Genomic DNA, 14,618 nt, shown 5'->3' on the forward strand with positions numbered 1-14,618 from the left:
AAAAAAAATGACAAGGAACATCATGAGTGACCACCCCCTCCATCAATCTGGCTCGAGCAGGGAGGTGGGTGACCCCTCCCTCCATTAGAGGACCTGTGTGGGCAGCGGCCCAGTGAGATTGCAGGGTGAAGGTGGGCTGCTGAGATCACTGGTGACACAATGGGGACCCGGCTGGGATTCACAGGATGGACAGATGGGACTGGCAACCTGGAAAGTCCAAAGCAGTAGTAACAATACAGCCGGTAAGTTAGGTGAACCAGTGTAGATCCTCTCGATTTCTGTATGATCTCACAGCACTGCCCCTTTTCATTCCTAATTGCTTGAATTAGGATCCTACAGAAATCGAGATCAATCATATCTATTTTGAGGACCTGCACTCTAATAAGATGAACAACACAGAAGAAATGGACATATTTCTAAACAGCCAAAATGCCAAAACTAAATCAAGATACAAACATTCTAAGTAACCTGATAGCAGCCAATGAATTTGAAAATGTAATTAAAAACTTACCAGCAAAGAAAAGCCCGGGTCATGATGGATTCACTGTTAAATTCTACAGGAAATTTAGAGAACAGACGCATGCCTTTGGCTGGCAGACTGACTGGAATTCCCCAAGACTCATGACAGCGGGGACCCAGGGGCGTGGGCACACACATGACTTTGGAGGGTGGAGTACCCAGGGAGACCAGCAACATAGAAGTGTCTGAAGCAGCTGCGAGGACCCAGTGGTCAGCCTCTGGAGAACTCCACCAACAGAAGGCCAGTCCCAGCCCCCACAGCCAGCGGCCGAGATCAGGTCCATATCCAACTCACTTCTGGGACCTCACATGGACATTATCACAGAACTGTAAACACTAGGGTATTTCATTCAGGAGTGTTTTATCAGACACCCTTGCTTGTTGGATTGACTATCCCTTTCTTGTCTGATTGGACATCATCTTACTTTGTTTTGCATTTTGTGGTTATTTTTGGTTTGGGGCTTTTTATTTTTTCTCCTCTCTTTCCCTGGTCTCCTTTTTTCTTTTTTTCTTTGTTCTCTTTCTCTTTCTTTCTTCTTTTTTATGTTGATGAGTCTTACCTTTTGAATTTTCTGTTATTGATCCTCTTTCTCTCTCTATTCAACTACTTGTTGAATTTAAACTTCTGTTTTGGTCTTTTTTGTTTTGTACCAGAGAACTCACAATCTCATGCTTGCCAGGCAGGCACTGTGCTGCTGAGCTATATCCCCTGCCTTGAATTTAAACTTTCAAGCAAGTAAACATTGTCTTTTACCTTTCTGATTACTCCTTCACATTCTATTTCATTCTTTCTCTCCTGTGTCCTTGAGTTTCCCAAAACTTGGGTGATCATCCTTTGACCTCCAGCCTTGACTGTACTATATGTGACCTTATACATCACTCTATCCTGTCCCCTACCAGTCTTAACCCCCACACCCATCTCCCACAGAAGGGTAAAATCAATCCACTAAGGGGAAAATCACTTCAAATAAGTACATGCTATATGTTGGATTTTGTTATATAACTTTAGAGTTTGCTCTTGTGGTCTGAGATAGCTAATGGTTACTATAGTTTGTCAGTAGGTAAGATGTGCTTGAAACTATTGTTACTATCTATACTACTTTAGCCAGGATGTCATATATGTTATAATCAGTTTTTCTTCTTTATATGATAATACTGTGCTTATATGGGGTCATAATCATTACCACAGCTTAGTACCAAAGGATTGAGTGCTAAGCCAAATAGTAACTTTGACTCCTTTACAAATTGGAAAGGTGGGTTCTTAGAATAGCCATGAAGGATCACCTATGGGTGCCATGTGCAAGCTGATGGGGGGAGATCCAGACGCCAGCATGAGTTTGTACCATTTGCAGACTGCGGGGTAGGAGAATAAGAAGCCAACAAGAGGCAAGCCCTCCCTGTGAGTTGGTGCCATGCATGGGCCAATGAAGAGAGATCCAGATACCAACCCTTTCTGGCATATGCGGGGGGGGGGGGAGACAAGAAAAGCCAGGGTCCCTACTGTCCCTGTAAGCAACCAGCTGACCCAGAGAAACACAGGCTATAATGATAGCTATTGAGGTAAAATACAATTTAATGCTTGTAGTGATTAGTGTTTCACTGATGTTGTAGCCCTAAAGCTGGTAGTCTGATCATCTATTCAGAGGATAACAATATGCAATGTAAAATCTAAGGGAGATCTCCTTCTGAAGGTGATGGCTATTGTTAATTCCCCTCAACCCAGGAAAAAACTAGTTGAAAATCGAAGCCCACAGAGAGAATAAAAAAAAAAGAAAGGAAAAGAAAAACTTAAACAAAAGGTGGTAGCTGGAGGTGCCTTCACTGGAGTCAGTCGCACTGTATGAGAAGTGCCACTGGAATCCAGAGACCCACAGACGTAGCGAAGCGGGTGGCTAGCAAGCCTGAAGAGCTCGATGGGGAGACATGGTAGTGGAGGGGAGCAGTGGACCAGTGAACTACACTGGCCAGTGGTTAGTGTGGGGACTCAGTCCTCCTGTGGGGGTAGGCTAATGGGTGCCATTTTGGAGTCAGGCAGGATAAGCCCAGAACCAGAGTTGCAGCTGGCTTCATTCAGCCACTCCTGCAGAGCAGATTGGTGAAAATTGCTTGGACTGAGTCCTGCCCCTGTATGGGATCCAATAGCCAAGGCTGAGGTTTCCCTAAAGTTATCCCTAACTAACCTTCCTATATTGCACACACTAATGTGGTGAAGACTCCCTGTGGTTAACCAGCTCAGAAGGGAGGGGCCAGTCTCCCATCCCCCTGCTTCTACTCCAATAGTCACCAACAGATTGGGGAAAGCTGAAAACAGCAGAAATCCCTAGCCAGCATGCTTCAGAGTAATTATAACCAATACAGGAAGTGCCAGGGACCCCCCCACCCGCTTGTCTGGAAGAAGCCAGAAACATGACAAGAGGAACAAACAAAAGACAGTCTTTGGCCTCCAACCCAAGCAGTACTGGTCTAGGAGAGGTAAACACAGAAGAGATCGGGAGTTGCACACCTGCAGTTTCTGAAGTGACAACTGACATAACCAACTTCGTGAAACTATAAAAGAAGTGAAAACAGAAATACTATTACAAGTAAAGGAAGATATAAGAAAAATAATAAAAGAAATGCTAAGCACCTCTAAAGAATGGAAGCATAGAGGAGTATAGAAAAAGGAGGGAAACTTTCAATGAAGAATATAAAAACATTTAGAATACTTGAAACAGATTCAAAGAGATTACTAGGAAATTAAAAACTCCACTGAAAGCTGGAAAATCTACTTGAAAGAAACTAAAGATAGACTATCAAACCTTGAAGACAGGTTTGCAACTTGTGGTCATGAAAGGAAAAATCTCTTAAAAATAACAAGGAACCAGGAAGTAACAATACAAAGGTTAAAAGATGACAAGAGGATCTATAGCTTAAGAAAAAAAAATGTGAGCAAAGAATCAGGGGTAAACAAAAGTGAAATACAAAGGCTATTTATAGAAATAATTAAATAAAACTTCACAAGTATAAGAAAAGGAAACAATATTCAAATATATGAGGCATACAGAACTCCAGCCAGTTATCACCAAAATAGATCTAAACCCACACATATATAATCAAGATCCCAGAAATTCAACACAAGAACAAAATATTAAAAGCTGTCGGAGAAAAGAAGAGATTGCCTATAAAGGAAAACCCATTAGACTCATGACACCCTTCTCAGCACAACCTTTCAAATCAAGAAGAGTTTGGAGTGAAGTATTTCAGTAGTCCTAAAAAAAAATAACCTCCAATCCAGATTGATGTACCTGCAAAACTCTCTCTCAAAATTAGTGGACAAACAAGATGCCTCCATGACAAAGAGGAACTGGGGGAGTTTGTGACCACCAAACCAACCCTACAAAAGATACTGAAGGACACTGTAGAGACAAAAAAGAGCATAGTTTCAGGAACAGTAATGGGGGGGGGTCACTGAATGGGGAAGACAGTCGAATGAAGGGGCAAAGTGTACAATCAACAGCAGAAAAATATCATGGCAGAATGAGGCAGAGAAGGTTGGCTATAATCACTAATATAGATGATCCTGATATACTAATAAGAAGGAACACAGGCAGAGTGGATCAGGAGATAGGGTTCATTGAGATGCTCTATATAAGAAATATAAGTAATTGGAAAGAGAGTTTATAGACTGAAGGTCAAAGATGAGAAAACAATGTTCTATATGACAGGGAACTAGAAATAAAAGTGGGGATAGCTTGCCCATCAGGTGCAGATTGGTTGGGAAGACATTACACTTTTATACAAAGGAGAACTACTCAGCTATAAGGCTCTTGTAGGTAAAGGGATACAACTTAGATCATGCTCAGCGGTAAAAGGTTCAGAATCACTTAGGTGAATAGCAGGTTGCCTCCATAATCTAAAAACGAAAGGAGTTAGTAGGATACAAAATGAACAATGCACCCTGAGAAAGTGAAAGGGGAGGAATTGTCTAAAAAGGGAGGTAGTGGCCATTGCTAATCTTGTATCATGATTTGAAAACCATATTGTTCTCATTGCTCTGTTTAGTTTGGCTACATTCTGTTCTAGTTTGTCTGTTTGTACTAGGTTTGATGGCATTGACAGGTATTCCAAAGTTTGCAGGTTATACTATGGTAACCATTTTTCATTTCCTATTAACTTAATTTGAAGCCCTGTATTGCTTTCACTGTCTTGTTTTGACTGATTTTATTCGAATCTGTTTTGTGTGATAGTATCAAGTTTGAGGGTCTAGGCAACTACTCTGAAGACAATAAGATTTACTAGGATACCCATTCTGATTTTACTATTATCTTCTTTTGAAGTCTTACAATGTCTCCAATGTTTCATTTTTATTGATTTTGTTCTGTACTGTCTTGTTCAATTTTATTATGCCTGATGATATGGGCAATTCTCTTGAAGATAACAAGAGGCATTATGGTAACCATTGTTGATCACCTTATATTTTGGTTTTAAGTCATGTTGCTATGTCCATACTTTTGTTTTGATTGACCCCATTTTGTTTTGTCTCATTCAGTTTTATTCTCTTCAAAATAAAAAAAATGTATGCAACAGATTGAATGAAGGAGAGACTAGAATTTCAGATCTTGAAGGCAAAATTTGCAGCTACTGATCATGAACAGAATAACTTAAAAATAGCAAGAGATTCAAAAGCTACAAGATGAAGCAAATAAGTGTAACATAAGATTGACTGGGGTTCATGAGAAAACTGAAGACAGTACAAATGCTATAAAAAATCTCTTCACAGAAAGAATGGCAGAAAACTTCCCAAGTGTGGATAAAGAATTTGACATTAAAATAAATGAAGTATATAGCACCCCCAACAGCTATGGACAACATAAAACTATACCAAGACATATAATAATCCAGATTCAAGAAATTTAGCACAATAACACAATACTAAAAGCTGTTAGAGAAAAGGAACAGATCCCTTATAAGGGAAGCCCATCAGAATCATGGCACACTTCTCAACACAAACCCTCAAGTCAAGAAGAGATTGGAGTGAAGTATTTCAAATCCTGAAAGAAAACAACTTCCAAACCAGACTGATGTAGCCTTCCAAACTATCTTTCAAAATTAATGGAGAAAGAAGATACTTTCATGACAAAAAACAACTGAAGAAATTCATGACCACAAAATTAATACTGCAAACATTACTAAAAGATATTCTAGACAGAGATAAAAGTGACCACAATTCCAAAAACTATAGCATAAATATATGTCCACGCAGGGCAAGCAATTAAACAGAGAGGAAAAGCAGGGAACCAATAGCAGAAAATACCATGATAAACCAATACATATCGGTTATAACCATCATGTAAATGATCTCAATTCAACAATCAAAAGAAATAGACTGGAAGAATGGATTAAGAAATAAGATCCAACAATATGTTGTATACAAGAAACACATTTAACTCAAAAATTAATTCATAGACTGAATGTCAAAGGATGGAAAACAATCTTCCAAGCAACAATAACTCAGAAAAAAGCAGGGGTAGCTGTTCTGTTTACAGGAGATCTGACCTTCAAACCAAGAATGATCAAAACAGATAAAAAAGTTTCCACCTGCTAGGGGGAAACTTCAAGAAGGAGAGATTACAATCATAAATATGTATGTATCAAATATGGGAGCACGCATCAAGATAAAACAAATATTATCAGACATGAAAGTCAAATAATAACACAATTGTAATGGGAGACCGCAGCACCCCATTGCCACAGACACAGATCAACTAGACAAAAAGTTAGCAATGAAATATCAGAACTAAACCAAAGTCGTGGACTTAGTAGATGTTTTCAGAGCGACCCACACAACATCATCAGAATACACATTTTTCTCAGCTGCATATGGGATAGTCTTTAAAATGTATCATACACAGAACATGTGTAAATAAATGCAAAGAAATTGAAATTATTCCATGCATATTATCTGACCATAGGGTAATGAAATTGGAAATTAATAGCAAAAGAAACCACAGAAGACTCCATAAACACATGGACATTTATAACACTCTCCTAAACAACTAGTGGGTCACAGGAGAAATTAAGTAAGAAATTAAACAATATCTATAACTAAACAAGAATGCAGATACAACATACCAGAACTTACGGAATGGAACAAAAGCAGTCCTCAGAGGAAAATTTATAGCAGTGAATTCTCACATCTGGGAAACAGAATGAACATAGATAAACAGCCTAATGTTGCACCTCAGGCTTCTAGAAAAATAATAAGGAAAGCCTAAACCCATTCAATGGAGGAAATTATAAATTTCAGAACAGAAATTAACACAATGGAAATTAAGGAAACAATACAAAAGTTAACAAAGAATTGTTTCTTTGAAAGAATAAAATTTTAGTCAATCTTATCAACAAAAGAGAAGAAAAGATTCAAATTCATGCATTGAGGAATTCAAAGGGTAAAATTACTACAGATCCTGTGGAAGTTCAGAAGACTATTAATACCTATTTCAAAAATCTTTACTGTCATAGCATGAAAAACACAGAAACATGGACAGATTCCTAGATACAATGAATTACCAAATCTGAATCAAAATATATAAAAAATTTGAATAATCTAGTTAGTGAGACTGAAAATTAATTTACAAATTACCAACAAAGAAAAACCCAAGTCCTGATGAATATACTGCTGAATTCTATAAGAAATTTAGGGAAGATTTAATGGCAGTGCTCATCAAACTCTTTAATTAAATTGAAAGGGAAGCAATACTTCCTGATTCCTGGAGGCAAGTATTATTCTGATAACAAAACCAGAGAAAGACTCAACCAAAAGGGAGAACTCCAGGCCAATCTCTCTCTTGAACATATATGCAAAAACCCTCAGTAAAATACTAGAAAATGGAATGCAGTAAAACATCAAGAAAATTATTTGCCATGACCATGACTAAGTGGTATTCATCCCAGGAATGCAGGAATGGTTCAACATGCACAAAGCGATAAATACAATATACTACATCAACAGAATCAAAGACAAAAATCCCATGATCATCTCAATAGATGCAGAAAAAACTTTTGACAGAGCCAAATGCTCATTCATGATAAAATCCCTCCAGAAAATTGGAAAATTCTTTATCTTAATCTAATAAAAACCATCTTTGACAAATTAGTAGCCAACATCATACTCAGTGGAGAAAAACTGAAAGCTTCCACCCTAAAAATCAAGAATAAAACAAGGATGTTGTTGTAGTCAGGGATTGCAAGGAGAATAATTACATACAGGACATGAATTTTTTTTTTTTTTTGGAACTGGGGATCAAACTCATGACTGCGTACTTGCAAGGCAGGCACTTAAGTCAATAAGCTAAATCTCTAGCCCAGGACATGTAATTTATAGTATTATTTATAATGATTACCCAGGGAGTCAAATACAAAAAAATTGCAGGAAATCTGTCCACAACACTAAACACCTAGAAAATCCAGCAGAGGGCCTGGATCCTATGGCAGTAACCTGCTTGAGTTCAGCTGAAAACTTAGAGCCCATGCCAATGACTCATGCAAGTCTATTTCATGAATCTGTACGGGGAAGGCCCAAAGGTCAGCGCTGGAAACTAGAAAGTTTATGCCAGTGGGGTGGAGGAGCTGTGCCAGTAGGTTGAGAGTTCTGCAGTGGAGACAAGAAATGATGCTCAAAATAAGGACTAGGGCTCCCCTGAAAAGTACCACAGCCATCCTCATTGACAATGAGGTCCCAAGCTCCTCCAGTGGTGATAATGGCTGAATTCATATCAGGAAGCCAGAGTGACAAACTTATCTTGGAGATTAAACAGCACACATTTTCCCCTACAGAGCCAGGAAGCAATGTGTAAGGTAACAAGAGTTCCCCCAAAGAACTGTAGCCATTCTCAGCAACAAGGTCCTGAGCTCCTTTGATGATAACAGTGGAGTTCATATTAGGGGAGCCAGCATGACAAGGTTCCCCAGGAGGACCAGTGACGCCAAACAACAGCAACACCTAGGAGAACCCACAATGCTACTCTTCCTTTCCAGGTCTCCTTTTTATGCTGGCAGCAATCCTCAGGTGGGCCATTCATGCTCAGTACCACACTGATCCCCTTCAGTTGATGTTTAAGTTGACCACCAGTTACCAGTCTACTACAGATATCCACTATCACCATTCCTATTCAATATAGTTCTGGAAACATTAGAGAAATTAGATAAGAGAGAGAAATAAAAGGAGTAAGGATAGGAAAGGGAGAAGCTAAATTATCATTATTTGCAGATGACATGATATCTTACACAGAAGAGCCCAAAAACTTCACCAAAATACTTGTGGATTTAATAATCAAATTCAGTTGCATAGTTGGATACACAGTCAACTCTCAAAAATCAATACTATTCCTATACAGAAACAACAAGTTCATTGAGAGAGAAATTAGGGAAACCAAACTCTTTTCAATAGCATCAAAAGAAAGAAAAAAAGAGAGAATGAAAGAAAGGAAGACAGACAGACTTAGGAATCTAACAAAGAAAGTAAAAGATATATACATTAAAAATTACAGTATTCTGAAAATGCAGATCGAAGAGAATATCAGAAAATGGAGAGGTATCCCTTGTATGTTTTTTTAAAATTTTATTTAAAAGGAAAAAGAGAAAAAACAAAACAAAACAAAGCGGTGTAAGGGTACAAGTAATACAGAACTACAAAAAAGAAAACAGTAAGAAATCACCAGTTAATAGATTACATATTATCATCTTAGAGATAGTTGCTCACATCACAGTATCAAAGTGGACATTCAAACAGTGAGACTGCAAACAGTTGTGTTCAATGATCCAACCAAAAACATTAATATGGTTAGCTATTTAACACCCCTAAACACACTTGCTGTTGTATCCTTTAGAGCACTTTTTTTCCCTCTCTTTTTTACAACAAAATTTACACATTTTGGGTTTTATTACTTCTTAGTTCTTATTACTTTTTTTGGGGGGGGGAGAGAATAAAGTCAAATATGGCAAAACAAAGCTGTCAGTCAAAACCAAGGATAGACATAGCACATGATGTAAAAACAGAGTAAAAGGTTATCAACAGTGGTTACCATAATGTCACTTGTTTCCTTCTCTTGTTCTCAACATACTGAAGCGTCTATCTCATTAGATATTATAAAGTTGAACAAAACAGTAGAGAACAAGACCAATAAAACTTAAGCATTGTAAACATTACAGGACTTCCAAAGGGGACAATAGTTAAACCAGAATGGGCATCTTAGTGAATCTTATTGCCTTCAAAGTAGTTGCCTATACCCTCAAACTTGGGTATTCCTTGTATTTGAATAGGAAGAACATGAAAATGGCCCTACTCCCAAAATTGATACGGATTTAGTGCAATCCCGGTCAAAACAACATTAACATACCTCACAGAACTAGAGAAACGATTTCTCAAATTTGCTTGGAAACAGAAGAGACCCTGAATAGCAATCTTGGGCAACCAAGGCAAGGCAGGAGGCATCACAGTCCCTGATTTGAAATTATATTACAAACCTATGTGATAACTTAACATGGATCTGGCAAAAACAAATGAACAAAACAATCAACAAGAGAAACAGACCAGAGGATCAGCGGTACAGATTAGAAAATGCAGACACAACTCAAACACACTCAGCCACCTTATGTTTGACAAAGGAGCCAGACATGTTCCCTGGAAGAAAGACAGACTCTTTAATAAGTGGTGCTGGAAAAACTGGTTCTCAACATACTGAAGTGTAAAACTAGACAGACCTATGTCTATCACCATGTACTAAACTAAAGTTAAAATGAATCAAAGATTTAAACAGTAAAACAGAAATACTAAATCTACTGGAAGAGACGTAGGTAGAAATTTTAAAGATATAAGATGCAGGCAGAGAATTCATGAACAAAATCCAAATTACATGAGAAATACTTCAAAGAATCAACAACTGGGGTCTCATTTTATTAAAAAGCTTTTGCACAACAGAGGAAATCACTAACAGGGTGAAAAGACAACCCACATAGTGGGAAAAATTATAGCCAGTTTTCCCTTAAACAAAGGATTATTATTTAGAACATATAAAGAATTAAAAAATCAATCCAAAAATGGGAATCTGAGATGAATATACACTTCTCAGGTGCAGAGATACCAAGAATAAGTAAATATATGAAAAAATATCCAACATCATTGGTCATTTGAGAGATGAAATTAAAACATCTCACTCCAGAAAGAATGACTATTATCAAGAAAACAACCAATAACAAATGCTGGAGGAGCTGTGGGGAAAAAGGAATACTTCTCTGCCGTTGATGGGAGTGTAGACTGGCGCAATAATTGTGGAAATCAATGTGGGGATTCCTTAAAAAACTAGAATTAGCAGTCCCATTTGATCCAGCTATTCCTTTTCTGGGTATTTTCCTAGAAGAATTAAAACATCATACTACAGTGATAAATGTGCACCCATGATTATAGATGCACAAATTGTAATTGCTAAATCTTGGAGACAACCCAAATATTCATTGTCCAAGGAATATATAAAAATGCATTTTTATATAACAGAGTACTACTCAACCATTAAAAGAGAATAAACTTCAGGCTTTGGTAGGTAAATGGATTCAAGTTGAGACCGTACTCATAAATAAGTCAGACCAAAATGTGTAAACATTGTGCCATCTCACTAGTGTAAAAAGCTGAATGAGTAAATAGGATCTAAAATGTACAATAGATACTGTGAGTCAGGAGAAACTGTTCAAAAGAAAAGATAAACTGTGATGGGGGAAAGGGAAAAGAAAGAAGGGAAAGAAAAAAAAATATCTCCAAGATCATTAAGATAGTTATATAACTAGTTTCTCTTCATTGGAAAGAAAGATTGACGCTAATATTGTTTGGACAATGTTTCATGCTTTTATTTTGTACTCTAATTGTTTTGAAGATAACAATATGCAATGTATTTTTTATTGTTATGCTCTTATTATCTTGTTTTGAAATTCTGTTTTACTTTATTCTCTCTAAAATAAAAAAAAGAAGAGCTATAAAAATATAAGAAAAACAGGCCCTCCAAATTTCTAAATGAGTTGGGAGGTCATTGTTGACTGCACAAAAATCAGTAATTTTTATTTATAAGGTTATAAACTACCAGATTTTCTTCCATGGACTTTACACTGTGTCCTCTGTTTCAAAGACATTGTAAATATGCGATGTACTGAAGTCAGATTAAAGGTCCACTTAAATGTACTGAGATAATATAAGGGGATTATCAGCACAGGAACCTGGCTGTCTCATTCCTAACCCCTAGTGCTTCCTTGGGTAAATTTACATTGTCAGGAAAAGCACAGGGATAGTCTGTGTGACACTGAGTATTAGTTCAAGGTGTTTCACAGCTTCAGTCTGTGATTAGATATGTCCCACTCAAAGCCGGTGATCAGTAGCTGCTCTTGGTAGCAAGAAAGGACTGCAGAAAAATCAAGGTCAAACTACAAATGAAGGGGTTGCATCCTATCTGATCCAAGTTTGAGAAGTTGGACACTCACCAGCAGGCACATAAATCCCATGGCTAAATAACTGTTACAAAGAATGTAATAATAATATGCATTGTCTTTCATTTGTGTGTTACTTATCCAAACAACTGTAAAAGTGTTAGAACATAAAGACTTACTATTGTTCGTACCTGTTGATTTAATGAAAGGAAATACAGCCTACGGGGCCATGTGAAGCAATCACCCACACACAAAAGACTGCCTGAAACTGGAAAGATTGGGAACCTCGAGGCAGAAATCTTACTTTCTGTGTATTTTTTGACTTGAAGAATTTTTTAAAAATATATGTTTTAGTGATTATTAATCTTACAAAATCTTAGGTGTCAGTATGGTATTTTCATACAGGCATGTAATATATTATGATCGTATCCAGGTCCCTTATTCTTTCTCTGAACTCAGCAATGTGTAGTAGTTCCACTCGTGTGGTAGTTCAGGTATAATCAGAAATAGCAGGTACAGCTGCATTGTAATTGGAGCTGGATGAAGATGCCCCCCTGGCACCTGAGAACACAGGGGCATGAGCTGATGTGAGACTTGGGTTATGGCAGGACCCTGCTCTGGGATTTCTGTCCACTGGCAGCAACCTTCCACCCCTAAAGCCTAAATGTGAACATTCACCAGGCAGCTTCCCATACCACTGATCATCTCAAACCATGCTAGAAAGCTATTGGAGAAAGTACTGTATTTAAGAAAACTCACTGACTTCTCTTTCCCTTGTGTTTTCTGCATAAGATTTGGTTCAATTACTAATAATATACCCAGAAGGGTACTTACCAGTGTACCCAGAAGACTCAGTATCTGGTTTTCCTGTGCCGTTATATGTACCCAAGCACTGTCCCTTACTTTGGAACAAAGAGTTTCTGTGTAGTTCCTCTGTCATCTTGGGCAGAAGGAGCCTCCTTCTGGTGATGTGGTTCCACCCTTAAATACAAAAACAAAACAAGAAAAATCCCAGCCCCACCCTTTTCATCTAAAGAAGTCAGAGATTACATCTGGTTATTTACTTTATGTACTTTTAGTAACTTGGGCCAATGGCTCTTCCAGTTAGAACTCTGGAAGCAGAGCAGCTTCCAAATCAAAAGCTCAAATCAAAAGAACAGGAGCCAGTATTGACCTGGGAGTCCCCAGTACACAGGATGAACTTGGTCTAAAAGATAAGCAATGTTATGCAAAATTTGGAAGCCATGCTTGTTTATATTTTACCCACTGATTAATTGCAATAGTGGAATGCTGATCGAAATAGTGACTGAGATGCTCTTCAGGCTCCTTCTTTTGCTGCTAGCTATAAATCAGGTGGAGGAGTTATCAGTCCCATTGCTTATCAGTTTGACTCTTCAAAGGGACAAGAATAAAAAAGGACAATCGTGTTAATGGCTGCTACATCCAGACTTCTCTTTTAAGAGTTTTGGTTCAATTAACATCTAGAGACAATGATTATTTAAAAAATTATAAATCTCCCATGTTATTAAAGTTCTTTTAAGTGTACATGATTGCCCAAGCACTTGGAGGAAGAGGATGGTCTTTGAAGTCACAAATCCTGGGTTCAAGTACTGTGTTCACCAGCCAGTATGGCAGTAATCTTAGAAAAGATTACTGTATGGCTCCTTTTATCAGCTTCATTTTTCCCAACTTAAAATAAGTGTAGTAGTAAGTGATTCAAATTATTGTGGTGGTTAGATGGAATAATGTCCATCCAGAGCCTTGTATTAGGAAATCCTGTGGATGATGATAAGGGTGATGGTAATATCTTTCACAGTCACCGAGAGTGAACTGTAAGAGATACTGGTGAACTGAAGCAAAAGAAGCTTCTGAAAAAATAAATCTTTCCTTGATTTCAATATGTATAACCATAGTCTTCGGCCCCGGCTCTGGAGGCCCTTGTAAATGACTGAGTGTATTGTTTGCTCATTGGAATCACTCAAGTCTTTTTTTCTGGCTTCTTCAACATCTGGCAAGGAGATGGCTTGTTAACTCTTCCTGTGACTATGAAGAGGATAATATTTGAATAACTTTAAACTTCATTTTTACCTAGAAAGTAAGCTGTCTAGACTATATTAGCTCAAGCATGTGTTTTAAAAACCAAAATGTGTTTGAAATTGAGTGAGAGATACTGTGGGGGATCGGGTGACCACTGATGTTGCAAGCCTAGTAGGTTCAACACTCCTTTGATTTGTACGTAGCACACACTACGGAGGTCTCTGAGCCTCACCAGACATGCTGCTAATGGAAGGGGTATAAAAGGAGTTGAAAATGAGAACAAGCATGAACATGGCCACTTTATTATCTTTTTTTCATTAGTTAGAGATTTGTATTAATTAAAAATGAGGAACTATCCTTTGGAGAAAACTTTGCTTTCTGCTATTCTGTAGGTTTTCTTTTTAGCTATATGTTAGGCCAGAAGATGAGGAAAATTCTATGTCCCCTATATGCAAATGGACCTAGATCCTAATAAGCCAGATTAATATGATTTTCAGGAAATATGGATTTTCTACCTTATAGGAATATAGTAGGATTGTACTTCATGGCCCTCTAGTGGTTGATTGGGAATATGTAACCAGTCTGCTCAAAACACAGTGCCTGAATGTGTGTCT

The 14,618-nt window shown here is 37.7% G+C and overlaps 1 protein-coding gene across 2 annotated transcripts in view; it reads right to left on the minus strand.

The window, feature by feature from the left end:
* Positions 1–12,993, minus strand: part of Fmo1 (flavin containing dimethylaniline monoxygenase 1) — a 39,649-nt gene extending 26,656 nt beyond the window's left edge. The window contains exon 1 of one of the 2 annotated variants that reach the window (XM_003474740.5): positions 12,802–12,993. The gene's annotated coding sequence lies outside the window, so the exon portion shown is untranslated. Of the gene's footprint in view, positions 1–511; positions 536–12,801 lie in introns of those variants that run through there. The other variant, XM_063240177.1, reaches the window with a different exon arrangement.
* Positions 12,994–14,618: the final 1,625 nt, after the last annotated feature.

Source organism: Cavia porcellus, unplaced genomic scaffold (assembly GCF_034190915.1).
Source record: "Cavia porcellus strain 051 isolate PalLab524CR breed Dunkin Hartley unplaced genomic scaffold, mCavPor4.1 scaffold_29, whole genome shotgun sequence".
Classification (NCBI taxonomy): domain Eukaryota; kingdom Metazoa; phylum Chordata; class Mammalia; order Rodentia; family Caviidae; genus Cavia; species Cavia porcellus.